Source organism: Equus przewalskii, chromosome 7 (assembly GCF_037783145.1).
Source record: "Equus przewalskii isolate Varuska chromosome 7, EquPr2, whole genome shotgun sequence".
NCBI lineage: Eukaryota > Metazoa > Chordata > Mammalia > Perissodactyla > Equidae > Equus > Equus przewalskii.
In genome coordinates this window covers 45,275,837-45,291,587 of record NC_091837.1, presented here as the reverse complement: position 1 = coordinate 45,291,587, position 15,751 = coordinate 45,275,837, and the positions used below count along the sequence as shown (strand labels likewise).

General features: G+C 38.4%; 1 long non-coding RNA gene across 1 annotated transcript in view; it reads right to left on the bottom strand.

Moving 5' to 3' along the window:
• The window catches only part of LOC139084831 (uncharacterized), a 29,846-nt gene extending 14,999 nt beyond the window's left edge, over positions 1–14,847 (bottom strand). The window contains exons 1-2 of the long non-coding RNA XR_011542619.1: positions 13,866–14,847; positions 9,949–10,041 (exon numbers count right to left, since the gene is read on the bottom strand). This is a non-coding gene — a long non-coding RNA (uncharacterized lncRNA). The remainder of the gene's footprint in view (positions 1–9,948; positions 10,042–13,865) is intronic.
• Positions 14,848–15,751: the final 904 nt, after the last annotated feature.

Sequence of the window (15,751 nt, the reverse complement as noted above, 5' to 3'; positions counted from 1 at the left end):
ACAAATTCCTAGACTCCTACAATCTCCCCAAACTGAATCAGGAAGAAATGGAGAATCTGAATAGACCAATCACAAGTAAGGAAATAGAAACGGTAATCAAAAACCTCCCCAAAAACAAGAGTCCAGGACCAGACGGCTTCTCTGGAGAATTCTACCAAACATTCAAAGAAGACTTAATACCTATTCTCCTCAAACTGTTCCAGAAAATTGAGAAAGATGGAGAACTCCCTAACACATTCTATGAAGCCAACATCACTCTGATCCCCAAACCTGACAAGGACAACACAAAGAAGGAGAACTACAGGCCGATATCACTGATGAACATAGATGCAAAAATCCTCAACAAAATTTTGGCAAACCGATTACAGCGATACATCAAAAAGATTATACACCATGATCAAGTGGGATTTATACCAGGGACACAGGGATGGTTCAACATCCACAAGTCAATCAACGTGATACACTACATTAACAAAATGAAAACCAAAAACCACATGATCATCTCAATAGATGCAGAGAAAGCATTCGACAAGATCCAACACCCATTTATGATAAAAACCCTCAGTAAAATGGGTATAGATGGAAAGTACCTCAACATAATAAAGGCCATATATGATAGACCCACAGCCAACATCATACTCAATGGACAAAAGCTGAAAGCCATCCCTCTGAGGACAGGAACAAGACAAGGGTGCCCACTTTCACCACTCCTATTCAACATAGTTCTGGAGGTGCTGGCCAGAGCAATTCGGCAGGAAAAAGAAATAAAAGGAATCCAAATAGGTAACGAAGAAGTAAAACTCTCGTTGTTTGCAGACGACATGATCTTATACATAGAAAACCCCAAAGAATCCACAGAAAAACTATTAGAAATAATCAACAACTACAGCAAAGTAGCAGGGTATAAAATTAACGTGCATAAATCAGTAGCATTTCTATACACTAACAATAAACTAACAGAAAAAGAACTCAAGCACTCTATCCCATTCACAATCGCAACGAAAAGAATAAAATACCTTGGGATAAACTTAACCAAGGAAGTGAAGGATCTATACAATGAAAACTACAAGACTCTCTTGAAAGAAATAGGCGATGACATAAAGAGATGGAAAGACATCCCTTGCACATGGATTGGAAGAATAAACATAGTTAAAATGTCCATACTACCTAAAGCAATATACAGATTCAATGCTATCCCAATCAGAATCCCAAGAACATTCTTCACAGAAATTGAACAAACAATCCTAAAATTCATATGGGGCAACAAAAGACCGCGAATTGCTAAAGCAATCCTGAGCAAGAAAAACAAAGCCGGCGGAATCACAATCCCCGATTTCAAAACATACTACAAAGCTACAGTGATCAAAACAGCATGGTACTGGTACAAAAACAGGTCCACAGATCAATGGAACAGAATTGAAAGCCCAGAGATAAAACCACACATCTATGGACAGCTAATCTTCGACAAAGGAGCAGAGGGCCTACAATGGAGAAAAGAAAGTCTCTTCAACAAATGGTGCTGGGAAAACTGGACAGCCACATGCAAAAGATTGAAAATTGACCATTCTTTTTCACCACGCACCAAAATAAACTCAAAATGGATCAAAGACCTAAAGATTAGGCCTGAGACAATAAGTCTTTTGGAAGAGAATATAGGCAGTACACTCTTTGACATCAGTTTCAAAAGAATCTTTTCGGACACTGTAACTCCTCAGTTGAGGGAAACAATAGAAAGAATAAACAAATGGGACTTCATCAGACTAAAGAGCTTCTTCAAGGCAAGGGAAAACAGGATTGAAACAAAAAAACAGCTCACTAATTGGGAAAAAATATTTACAAGCCACTTATCTGACAAAGGGTTAATCTCCATAATATACAAAGAACTCACACTACTTAACAACAAAAGAACAAACAACCCGATCAAAAAATGGGCAGAGGACATGAACAGACATTTCTCAAAAGAAGATATGAATATGGCCAATAGACACATGAAAAGATGTTCATCATCGCTAATCATCAGGGAAATGCAAATCAAAACTACACTAAGATATCACCTTACCCCCGTTAGATTGGCAAAAACATCCAAAACCAAGAACGACAAATGTTGGAGAGGTTGTGGAGAAAGAGGAACCCTCATACACTGTTGGTGGGAATGCAAACTGGTACAGCCACTATGGAAAACAGTATGGAGATTTCTCAAAAAGTTAAAAATAGAAATACCCTATGACCCAGCCATCCCATTACTGGGTATCTATCCTAAGAACCTGATATCAGATATCTCAAGAGTCCGTTGCACCCCTATGTTCATTGCAGCATTATTTACAATAGCCAAGACGTGGAACCAGCCTACATGCCCAGAAACTAATGATTGGATAAAGAAGATGTGGTATATATACACAATGGAATACTACTCAGCCATAAAAAAAGACGAAATTGGCCCATTCACAACAATGTGGATGGACCTCGAGGGTATTATGTTAAGCGAAATAAGTCAGTCAGAGAAAGACGAACTCTATATGACTCCACTCATAGGTGGAAATTAGTATATTGAGAAGGAGATCTGATTGGTGGTTACCAGGGAAAAGGGGGGGTGGGGGGAGGGTACGGAGGGGGAAGTGGTGTACCCACAACATGACTAACAAAAATGTACAACTGAAATCTCACAAGGTTGTAATCTATCATAACATTAATAAAAAAAATAAAAATAAAAAAAAAAAAAATAAAAGCCTAAGGAAGGATTAGATTGTGAGATGTGTACTTTAATATATTGAATGTTAATATTCAAATCAAATTTAAATTGCTTTTCCCTGCTTCCCTGAGGACAACCCAGAACTGATATTTTACATAAGTTGTTATGAAAATCATAAGCAATAACCGCCATGAAAGAATTCTGAAAACTCAAACATGCTCTGTAATATAAGGGTGGTGGAGATAGCAATTGGCTCTCCAGCACCCATTCTACTTCTCCAGGTGATCCCAGTTATCCCATCCCCTTGGAAACGATCAGTTAGGAAAAGGCCTCTTGTTGTGTCTGGTATGATTTCCAGGATTTCAGTGACCATCTAGTGGAAGGAACCAACCTCAGAATAAAGCCTGCACAAGGTGGAGGGAAGAGCAGAGAAAGAGAAGGAAGCCAAAGCACCAAGTGAAGATCATGCCTAGGGCTACTCGATCTCAAGGTTTCTTGTTATAATACATTTCTTTTTTGTTTAAATGGATCTGAATTATGGTTTCTTTTATTTACAGCCCAAAGCATCTCATGGACATAAGAGGTTATTAAAATTGATAGGGCAGTGCTTCCCAACTGTTTAAACAAGTAAGTAGCAGAGCTGGATTTGATTCCACTTACTAGTCTCATGACCTTGAGCAACTTGTTTAGCCTCTGAGCTTCACTTCCCCATAGGGTTGTTGCAAATATGAAGTAAAACAGGTAAAGTTTTAGTGTCAATTTCTTTTAACTCTAGGATGAGGACATTATTAGCATCTAGCAAATACAGTTCTTATGAGGATGAAATGAAAAGCTTTTTGATATTGATCTGGACAACGATTTTTTGGATATGACCCCAAAAGCACATGCAACAGAAGTAAAAATAGACAAATGGGATTATATCAAACTAAAAACCTTCTGCACAGCAAAGAAAACCATCAACAGAGCGAAGAGACAACCTATGGAATGGGAGAAAATATTTGGAAACCACTTGATAAGCGGTTAATGTCCAAAATATATAAAGAACTCAAACAACTCAACAGCACAAATAACCCAATTTTAAAATGAGTGAATGACCTGAATAGATGTTTCTCAAAAAAGACATACAAATTGCCAACAGGTATATGAAAAAATGCTCAACATCAGTAATCATCAGGGAAATGCAAATCAAAACCACAATGGGATATCAGCTAGCACCTGTTAGAATGGCTATTATCAAAAAGACAAAGGATAGCAAGTGTTGGCAAGGATGTGGAGAAATTGGAACCCTTGCACACAGTTGATGGGAATGTAAAATGGTGCAGTTGCTATGGAAAAAGTACTAAAGTTCCTCAAAAAATTAAAAATAGAACCACCATATGATCCAGTAAGCCCACTTCTGGGTATATATCCAAAAGAATTGAAATCAAGATTAGTATTCCCATGTTTATTGCAGCACCATTCACAATAGTTCAGATGTGGAAACAACCAAAATGCCCATTGACAGATGCATAGATTAAAAAAAATAGTGGTATATATATACACACAGTGCAATATTATTCAGCTTTAAAAAAGAAGGAAATCCTGTCATTTGAGTTAACATAGATAAACCTGGAGGATATCATGCTAAGTGAAATAAGGCAGCACATCAGACAAATACTGCATGATCTCATTTATGTGTGGAATCTAAAAAAGTCAAACTCAGAAGCAGAGAGTAGAATGGTGGTTGCCAGGGGGTGGGGGGTTGGGGAAATGAAGAGATGTTGGTCAAAGGGTGCAAAGTTCTAGTTATGCAGGATAAACAAGTTCTGGAGATTTAATGTACAGTGTGATGACTACAGTTAATAATACTGTATTTGTTGTGTATTGGTTTGATATGATTTCAAATCCACTTGTTTATGACTTCAGTGAAATTATTTTAATCCATTTGTTTATGGCAAAGACAGAAAAAGTTGTTTTTAGAAGTAAAGTTGTTTTGATGTAAGAATGAAGTAAGTTGTGTCAGGTGTCATCATTTCATCTGTTGTTGTTGATAGGCGCTCAGCAGCCCAGCTGCTGAGGGACTCCGCTGGGGGCTTATTGATAAGGACATGTGGAGAAGCAGCTATGACAAGGGGATAGTTACACTATAAATACCCAGAGTGTGTGAGAATTACTCAAGAGTGTTGGGTCTGGGCAAGGTGACTCTGCTGATCTAAATAGCTCTCTGAAGATCTGGAGACACTTGCTCCTGCTGTGGCCATGGCAACTCTTTGGTTGGCGGTAGTGTTAAACTGTGCAGCAGTCTCAGGAAGAGAAAGGACATTTGACGGTCCCTGGAGTGATAACCTTTGGAGCAGCCTGTCTTGCCCGCCAACACCAGCGCCTTCATTCCCTAGCAACGTGCTCTAGCAACAGGGGACTTTTCACTTTTGCCCTGGCAGTTGGAAGTCAGCTCTCGGTTGGTCAAGCCACCCCTCCCAAATACCTACTTATATAAAAAGGTATGCCTTAAAATAAATTTGGACTTTATTCTTTTCATCTTGCCTTGCCTGGAACAATAGTGTGATTAATCTATCATTGGTTTGGAATATGTATGTTATTTTTTTTTTTGGCTTATTAAGAGGCATTATTCAGTATGCTATTGGCTTGTGAAATTGTTATAACTCCTACAGTAAACCTGCATTAAATAAAATATGCGCAAAGACGAACTCAGCTTCTGAGCATTAATTTGCTGCCCCCTGAAACAAAACAGTATTGTATACTTAAAATTTGCTAACAGAATAGATCTTAAATGTTTTCACCACACAAAAAAAGGTAACTATATGAAGCGATGAATACATTAATTAGCTTGATTGTTGTAATCATTTCATCATGTATACATATATCAAAACATCACGTTGTACACTATAAATATATACAATTTTTATTTGTCAATTAAAGCTGGGGGAAAATGAAATCTTAGAACAGTGCCTGGTACATAGCCATTTTTGTTATCGATATTTCCAGAATACGAAAATGGACTGCAAAGACCCTAAGGGAGTGTGTCCCAACAGTTGGGCCTAAAGATGGATTTTTATAGCCTTGGACATTTGCTCCCACATCCCCACTATCACCTATCCCCCCACCAGGTCTGCAGGGGAGAATTTGGAGAATTTATGGGTCTTTGGAATACCAGTATTCTTGGAAATATTCCCCCAAGGGATTCTGAAGGTTTAAATCAGAAAAGATGGAGTTCCAAAAGTAGTTTATATCTCATTCCTCCTGGCAACGCTTATTCACATAGGAGATACGTAGAAGAACCCTACCCTAATCAATTCACAGTCCAGTGGAAGCAGAGACCTGACCATGAAGAAGTTCATTAGCTCACGCCAGGTGCTCGGATGGAACTCTGCAGAGTGCATAAGGGGGAACAAAGGAGAGAGAGGTGTTTCTTCCTGGGGAAGTCGTGAAATGACTCAGAGGTGAGGTGTTACTTGGGCTGCTGGTGGGATGTTGAGTGGAGGCTTTTGAGATTGATTCCTAGGGGTGGAAGGGGCGGAGGAAGAGCTTCAGCAGAGGAGGTGGGGATCAAGTGCAGTGGCTTTCAATGCTGGCTGCACATTAGAGTCACCTGGGGAACTTCTGAAAACTACTCATGCTTGGGCTTCACCCCAGAGCAGTTAAATTAGAATCTCTACAGGTGGGCCTAGGCATTACATGTTTAAAAAAAACTTTTCATATGATTCTAATTTGCAGCCAAGCTTGAGAACCAATGATCTAAGACTGAGGGTTAAAAAAAAAGGAGGGGTCATGGTGTGAGGCTGGAGAGCATTAAGGGGGAAATGGGTTTGGGTTGGCAAGACTGGCAGAAGTCACTTCTTGAATAATGATAAAACATGTCGTGCAGAAAAATAAAAAACATGTCGTGCAGGTAGCTTCGTTCCTGATTTTTTAAAAAATGAAATACCACTGGCCATAAAGGGGCTGCTTTCAAGGAGATGGTAGGGTGAGCAACTACGGTAGATATTTCATCTTTATTTATTGAATGAGTGAATAATCCAGAAGCCCAGTCTTTATAAATTAGGCTACTTTTAGGGGTCTCTTTAGAATCCCTACCAGTTTCTCCACTCTTCCAATGTCCCAATCAAAGATTTGGCCATCTTTGCAGTAATAGTGATCATTGAACAGTATACAGAATTTTGCTTATTCTAGAAAGACACTTTCTCATCAACCCCTAACCTTAGATGAGCTCTAGCTGTTCCCAATTTCAGCAGTTCAGATTTCAACCAAAGTATCTGAGTAATTGATTTTCTCATTTTGTTAACATTCCCCAAATCTTCTATGTCTAGTGTGTAATTTGAAGAAGGAGTTGGGCTTTTGAAGTGGTTGGCAGACGTCTTTTCTGATGAATATTTCAGTACGTCCAGTGGCCCTTCAAAATAGGCAGTTCTCTCTCTAAAGATTCATTCAAGTTCATGTGATAATTCGAAACAAAATGCTGCCAGATTTTGTATTTGCAAAAGCAACTGATGATACAATTCCAACAAATGGATTTGTCGGCTATAGCTGTTTTCTTTACTCATGGAAAGGATAGGCAACTGAAATCATAGGGCAGCCATGCGCACATGATTTAAATTCTTACACTGACTCTTCTAAAATCTAAATAAATTAATTGTATTTTGTTGGGTTAAATACAATATATTGCACTCCATCAAAGATTTTAGAGTAGGGTTGTCCTAATGGCTTCCTAGAATAGTCAATACTGATAGATAAAAGAAGTGCCTAAAGCAATTTAATTTATTTACAATCTCGTATTGGGTAAAGAGAAAAACCTGTAGATCTCTGTAATTCACAAAATCTTAAGGCATTCTCTGTTTTGTTGTTTTGGTTTTTTTTACTAACTACCCAATTCATACAAAAAGAAGAATATCTTCAAAATATAATCTGTAAACCTAGTGGGAAAATCTCTCCTAATTAAATACCAGATAGAAGATAAATTTATGGAATAGAAGTACTCTCTGGAAGGAGTAAGTCCAGGAGAGGAGTGAAATAGATAGGTAAATGCACAGTCTTTTTAGTTCTATGTTCATCACATTCTGCACTGTTTTCTAACTGTAGCTTAGTAAGACGTTAGCTTGTTCAGTAAGATATTAGCAACTGATATCTATTACTTTTTACATTTACGTTTCCTAATGTGTTTATTTGATATTTATCTGTATGAGATGTGAGTATTCATTCATTTATTCTTTTTTTCATTCATTCATTCATCCACTGAGGGTTTCCTTGCTTTCAGGGACTAATAAGACGCTTGATTAAGTTACAGTCCTATCTTGAATCACCTCACAATTTAGCAGGGAAGACAGACATGTAAATAAATCATTATAGGGCAGTGTGGTAAGGGCCATGAAAAAGATATTTTCAAAGAACTAACAAATTACTGGGGAAAGAGTAGTTAGTATTTGGAAATCAGTGTCAGTGGGTTCTTCACCCAAATCTATTTTTTCTCCGACATTGTCTATCTCAGCTAGGTTCATCATCATCCAGCCAGTCTCCCAAGCTGGGCATTGGAGAATTATCCTTGTGTTCTGGTTACCCATTGTTATGTAACACACCTCTCCAAAACTTAGTGGCATAGCAATTTATTACTTTCACAATTCTGCGGGTTAACTAGGCTCAGGAAGGTATCTCTTGTTGGATTCTCTCAGGGAATTAAAGTCAGATTTTAGCTGGGACTGTAGTCATCTGCTGGCTCACCTGGGTTGGACACCTAAGATAGCTCACTCACGTGGCTGGCAGGTGATGTTGGCTGTTAGCTGAGAGCTCAGTTAGGTGGCTTGGGCTTCTCACAGTATGAGAGCTGGGTTCTCAATCCAAGAGACCCAGGCAAACCTTCCTTTGACCAAGCCTTGGAAGTCATGTGGTGTCATTTCTGCCTCAGTCCATCAGCTTTAATGGACCATCCCAGAATCAATGTAGGACTACACTACTGAGCGGTCTGGTTTGTTGGGGGCCATCTTTAGGGACTGGCTGCCACATCCTGACTTTTTCCTCTCCTCCATTAACTTTCTAAGTCTTCTCAAATATCTCCCTTCCATCCCAACCACTAATGTGCTAGTCCTGCTTCTTGTCATCTCATACCTGGAGTATTGCAATAGCAATTTCTCCTCTCCACCTCAACTGTTCTCCCTAACTTCTATCTTGCTCCTTCCCAAAGATGATGAGAGAAATTATTTTATTTTATTATTTTTAGATAGCTTCTTTTGTTTTTTTTTTTGGTGAGGAAGCTTAGCCCTGAGCTAACATCTGTTGCCAATCTTCCTCTTTTCTTTTTCCTTTCTCCCCAAAGCCCCAGTACATAGTTTTATATCCCAGTTCTAAGTCCTTCTAGTTCCTCTATGCGGGATGCTGCCTCAGCACGGCGTGATGAGCATTGTGCAGCATTCACCAACCGGTGAACCCTGGCCGCGCAAGCAGAGCATGGGAACCCAACTGCTCGGCCACGGGGCAGTCCTGAGAGATTTTTTTTTTTTTATTTAAATAGACTTTATATTGAGAAATAAAATCTTTGTGAAGAAAGATGCATAAAATATGAAAGTACAGCTTTAAGACATTATTATAAAGCACACTTCCTATAACCATAAGAAATAAAATCTTGCCAGCAGCCCGGAAGCCCCCTCATGTCTGTTGCCAAGTCATACCTCTCCCACAGCCCTCCCACCAGAAAGAACTACTCTCTTGACTTTTGTGGAAACCAACTCCTTACTTTGTTTTATACTTTTACTACCTAAGTTCATCCATAAACAATATAGTTTAGGTTTGCTGTTTTAAATGTTTACATAAATGAAATTATATAGCATATAGTCTTTTGTGTCTGGCTTCTTTCACCCCAAATTGTGTAGATTCATTCATCTCATGCCTGTATCTGGGGTTCACTCACTCACTGTTGTGTGGTATTCCATTGTATGAATATACCACACTTTATTTCTTTATCTATTCAACTGTTGTTAGAAATTGGGCGGACCGATTCCTTCTGCTTTATTCTTCCTTCTCAAAATTGTTTCAGCAGTTTTAGTTCCTTTGCCTTCGCATATAAATTTTACACTAATCTTATCTATATCTACAAGAATCTTACCGAGATTTTGATAAGAATTCTGTCAAACCTGTATATCAAATTGGGAAGAACTAACATTCGTCTAGTTGAGTATCCCAATCCATGGACACAGGACGTATTCCATAGTGTGTGACTGAACTAGGGTGGTTGTCGTCTAAAAGTGTTTTCTCTTCTTACGTGGCCCTCTTACCTGGTCCTTTGATTAGAGAGAGCAGGCTGTTGTTTTGTCTGTGCCTGTTGGCCTTTCTGGGTTGGTGGCTTCTTGGCTCCAAGTCTTGACTCTCTGAGGCGAAAAACAAACCCAGGAAACTCACCACATGTTGTTCCCTGTGTATCAAGGTCCCTAATTTGTCTGCCTTCTTTTCTCCACTTCTGAGAGTTTTCTTATATGTGTTTTATATACAATATCCAGGATTTGGGGTTGTAATTGGTGAGAATATAGGTAAAAGTATATCTGCTCCCTATTTCCTGAAGCGAATATCTCTCTTCCATGTTTTTAGCATGTATTATAAATGTTCTCTAAAAATCTTGGTAGTGATATAAATTCCATTTTACAGATCTAATAATACTGGTAGGTGTCCTAAAAGAACCTTGTAAATTGACACTGTGACCTTGTATAACTGGTGAAATAAATCAGGCTAGACCCATATAAATTTGAAAATAATTCTACCCTTCCACCCTTGACCCCCAGCTGACCCTGCCCTCTTCAGCATCGTCTTCACCACTTCCCTTTTCTTCCTTTCTAGTCTTCTTCTCCTTCCCTCTCTGCCTCTTCTCTTTTCCTTTATCTCTTCTTTCCCAGGTTTCAATGTGGTCATTTAAAAAGCCGTGCCTGTGACGAATATACTCTCAGATACCCTTTAGAGGGCTTAAATGACAAACGATATCTGTCAGTGAACTCTGGAGATTTGTTCATGGCAGATGAGTATTTTTGTAGCTTAAAGGAAGGTTGTAAAAACCTCTACAGATTATTAGAATTTTCTTGTGGGAGTAGTAAAAGTTAGTTATGTGTGATATTTTCAAAGCACTGAAGGTTTTTAAGTCTGAAGTTGTATTTCAGGTGGGCCCCAACCTAATGACTTAGAATTCATCACTTCTTGTTGCTGAGTGTCATTTTCCCTTTCTGTAAATAGACATGTTCCTACCAACCATGTTCATGAAAGTCTGTGAAGCCAGATGCAAAATGGAATATGGTTAATATTCAACAATTATATTTCTGCCTGAAGCAGTGTCGGGATAGGGTATTGCACTCCGCCTTCTGGAAGGATTAGCAAGTAGCTGTTAGGATGAGCCCTACTAGATCAGAGAAAAAATCTACGAGTTAACCTGAGAAAATGGTGCATGTCCTACAAAGCATAATCTGTTTTTCCTTTTCACTCACTGTTCAAGTCTCAGGACACAACGTAGGCAGTGACGTGTACATTGTGTTTTCATCTATATCAATTAAATGGCAGATGTGCCCATTATGGCAAATCTTCTGAAACTAAATGAGGGAGTGAAACACAATGGAAATGTAAGGTGTGTCTTGATAGTCTTTAGTAGCATAAGTAAATCTGGTTAATTGTTAAACTTCAAAAGTTATTGTAGAATAAATTGACAGGCTGATAAATGCAAAACTCCAAACACTTAAAGATGAAAGAGACTTTCTGTTGGGCCAAATACAAGGAAATACATTAAGACTGGTAATCTTACATCATTCAATTCTGATCTTAACATTTACCCCTCACCATATTTTTACATATGATTGACAAAAAATGTAAAAGATCTGTAATGCCCAGTGTTGGCAAGGGTGGGAGGAAATAGGCACTCTAACACGTGGTTGGCTGGAGGATAAATTGGTAAACCTTTTATAAGGGTAATTTAACACAGTCTGCCAAAATTTAAAATGCACCTGTCATTTGATCTGGTAATTCTACTACTGGAAATTTACCTAAAGGGATATATTCGCAAAAATATGCCTATTTACACGCATAAAGAGATGTTTACTAGGGAATTAATTGTAATGACAAAATTCTGGAAATAACCCTAACATCCATTAGTGGAAGGCTGATTAAATAAATTATGAAGAAAAATGAAATAACATACACCTGTTAAAAAAGAATGAGGTAAATTCCTATGTTTCATGTGAAAGATCTGAAAATACATCAAGTGGAAAAAATCAAAATATGGACAGTATTTAGTATGAAGTCATTTGCATAAACATTTTAAAATCTATCTATATTTGCATAAAAATTTCTTGGAGGATAAGTAATTATTAGCACTAATTATTTTGGTCAATATAATCTAGGGAACTATGTCATTTTCTAGTGGAGTGGAGTCATTTTTAGGTGGAAAGGAAGACTTCATTTTGTATCTTTCTGTACTGTTTGAATGTTTTTTTACCATGTAATTTCTTATTTTTTTAAAAACTTGCCTCTCCCTTAGGGACAGGTAACAGTTCAAGATATTAATTCAAAGAGTTTATAAAGTTTAAAATTTTATAGTCTCATAATTTTAGAGTTGTGACACCTTTATCTCATAAATAAGAAAATTGAGGGCCAAGTGTTCAGGTGGCCTGGGCAAAGTGGTTGAGTAAGCTGGTGACAAGGGCAGGAGGAAAAGTCGGGTCCTCTGGCCCCTGGTCAAGCAACTGACCATTGCTCTCTGCTCCTTTGATGTTGTGGTCTCTGGGAAATTACTCCAAATGCACCTGAAATTTCAACTAATTTAGATCTCATTGTTAAATAGCCATTTCCTGAAAAATGTCATACATCATGTATATTAAACAATGGCTGCATAGTTATTAAACGTTTTTCATTTAATAATTTTGAAGCGGCCTCAATGCATTGAAACAAACAATCCCGTCCAAACTGAGGCCACTGCTGGTGGTCAGACACCTGCTTGATTTGCTGGCCCCTGGATATCCCTGCAACAGGCAGTGTGATATGTGGGGCCCCCACGGTGCCCACTGAGCACACCGAGTGAGGTGTGAGGCAGTACGGTGCACTGCACCAAGGGGAACAGAAATGCTCTTTGTACATCTTAATAAGCTAGTTTAGGTTAAATCTCACTGCTTTTTAAATTATTTTTTTTAGGGAGGCGTGACTTACATTTAGTAATGGGCCCCAGTCGTAAGTGTTCAGCTCGATGAATTTTCACATACACACAAACACACACACACACTCTGCAACCGATACCCAACTCAAGCACTCAGCAGGCTCCCCTGGGGGCACCTCCCATCAGTACCCCACAAAAGTAACACTATTCTGGCCTCTAATACAAAAGATTAATTTTCAGTCCTTCTCTATTAAAAATAAACCGAAAAAGCAGCCGATGCTGGTGGTGGGATGGATAAGGCAGAGGGGCCAAGAGTATTTTAATCTGTTCCATTTTTTTTAATCCTCTTATCTTTTAACTTATCTACCTTGTTCACTGTGTTCTTTTAAAAAATTATTGTGTGAAAGATCTTACATTTAATACATCTCTTCTAAAAAAATGTTTTTTGGGCTTCTCTTTTTATAGTTATTTGTGCTTGAACTTTTGGCATGCTCTAGAGATCAGAGAAAACTTAACAATGCGGAAGGAGGAAAAGCATTACAGAGGGACATTGATTTTTTTTGTCTTAAGTTCTGTTTTTCGTATCTGCTGTATTTCCCACTGCTTTTATTCGGAATCAATGCCTACTTTTATCTATTCACTAAAATGTGCATATAACATCTAAGAATAACACATATTGAAACATTATTGTTTCTTATTTAACAATTAAGAATAAATGCAGTAAGATTATAGAGTTTGAGCATAAAAACTTTAGGGACAAAGCAGATCCTAAAATGGATTTTGTTTAAAATTTGGGGATAATTACTCTGGAGACCCAAAGCATCAACATAAATGATGCTGAAATTGGACCCTACTCCAAAGGGAGTGTCTGGTGTGGGATACCAATGTGTTGGGGATGGGAGAGCTCCCAGTTGGGTACAGCTTAGCCTAAAGTTTCGGCATCTGGCTATCAGCTGACTGCATGTGAGCCCACCCACCTGGAGCAGATCCCCTCTGGGGATGTAGGGAAGTGAGTATTGAGAAACTCCAGCACCCTTTCAGCTGTGTTGAAGGAAGCTAGGAAATACTTACAGGAGGCTGGAGATGCCACTGGCAAAGACAGCTATGCCTCCTGCAGACAGTGACCCTGTCTCCAGACACGTAGGGTCAGAGAGCTAGGACTTGGATAGAAAAGCTCAGAAAATAATTGGATTCAAACTTCATAGAACATTGTAGCGAATGGTAAAGATCAAACTCACCGTTGATCTGGTGTAAAACTATAACATCAATCTTCAGTCTAAGTCCAAAATGTTGAAGCAAAACTGATAATTGATATGTATTTAAAATCTATGATTTTCCCACTGCACTCTACCCTTTAAATTACTCTTTACAAATATTTTTTTGACATTGTTTAACAACAAATACAAACATTCTGGGAGCAGCAAAAGAAAATCAGAATGCTCGTGTTTAGAGGGTAAAACCTCAGGCTGCCACAAAATGATATTTTGCTCTGGAAATGAGAATTACGAGGTGAAAGGCTAACGCTGAAATGCTCCGTCTTTTCACGTTGAGCACCCAAGGTGCCATGGGGTGCCTCGCAACAGGGAGGCAGAGTTCCTGTCTGGTTTCTGCTCTCACAGAGGTGTGGAGTCTCCCTGGATGAAGATTTGACTGCTGCACGGTTCGCATTAATCCCTGCTCTTCTTGCGAAGACTTCTGGTCAATTTCCTGTAAATTGGGGTTTCTGAGCTTGGGGCAAAACAAAGACTACAACTCATCTCTCATGACCTGAGTGGGCATTCAAATGAAAACCAGAATCCCCAATATCTTCCCCTGGGATTTACATTTTCTAGGAAAAGAAAAGAAAAATATCTGCCTACCTTTGCTCATCCAAAACATGGATATAAAGTGAAATCCTTCTGCCCAAAAAAGCAAAGCTACTGAATAGAGTTAATGAAAAATCAAATTGCCACAGTCACCAATCATGTTTTGGTACATCTGAGTGACCTGAAGGGGTAGTGGAAGTAATAGAAACAGAGGCACACAACAGGGAAGCTGCAATTTTGTCTTCCTCTCAGGAACGTGAGCAAAAAAGCAAGTAAGCTTGCTAATATATAAGCTTGTAATATATGACAGCTTTCTGGAAACTGAGACCAGTATTATAGTGTGGTGGGAAATGTCTACAACATAAGGGTCCCATTAAAACAAGGAGGGCAAAGGAAGGAAATTTTCATACTAAAGTGCAGGAGTCCAATTTTGAAATGAATATTTCTACTTCTGTGTAGCACTAAGCTGTGTTTAAGAAGGGTATTTTTGATTAGGGCTCAATAAATATTAGTTATAATTATTATATATATCACTATTATTCACACTAATCAGGCCTTTCAAATGAGCCAGACGGTTATAGTATGCCAGTCTGATTTCTTAGGAGATGGCTGTCTAGGGAGGAAAATATAAAAGATGAGAAAGATGAATATCATGCAATAAAATCCATCAGTAAGCTAGTTTCTGAAGTTTCCCTGAAGATCTATTTTATGTTGTAAAATGTCTTCATTCACTGAGTAAAAGTAGTTTTGGGTTGCCATAACCAACAGAGTTAGGCGCTGAAAAATAACCAGCAGCACAGGAGAGGTGCATGTAGCTAAATTTTAATTTTATAAATGATCCAGTAATTAGTTTCCAAAGAAAAATGTAAGCTTATATCTTCGGACAAGTAAGAGTCATTACTGTCAGCCTGGATTAGCAGTTTCCAGTAGGGGCACACGGGAGCCATTAAAAAGATGGGTTTTTCTTATTCTGATGAATCTATCCACCTAGTTTACAATTACATATTTTGTCTCCATCTGGGGATATTTGAACAGAATTTTGGGATAAAATGAAACACTTGTGAAGCTAAATCACAGAATATCCCCAAAAATGAAATGAAGTGAACAGAAAAGACAAAACACACAGAAAGCTGTATTTGAGGTCCCTCCTTC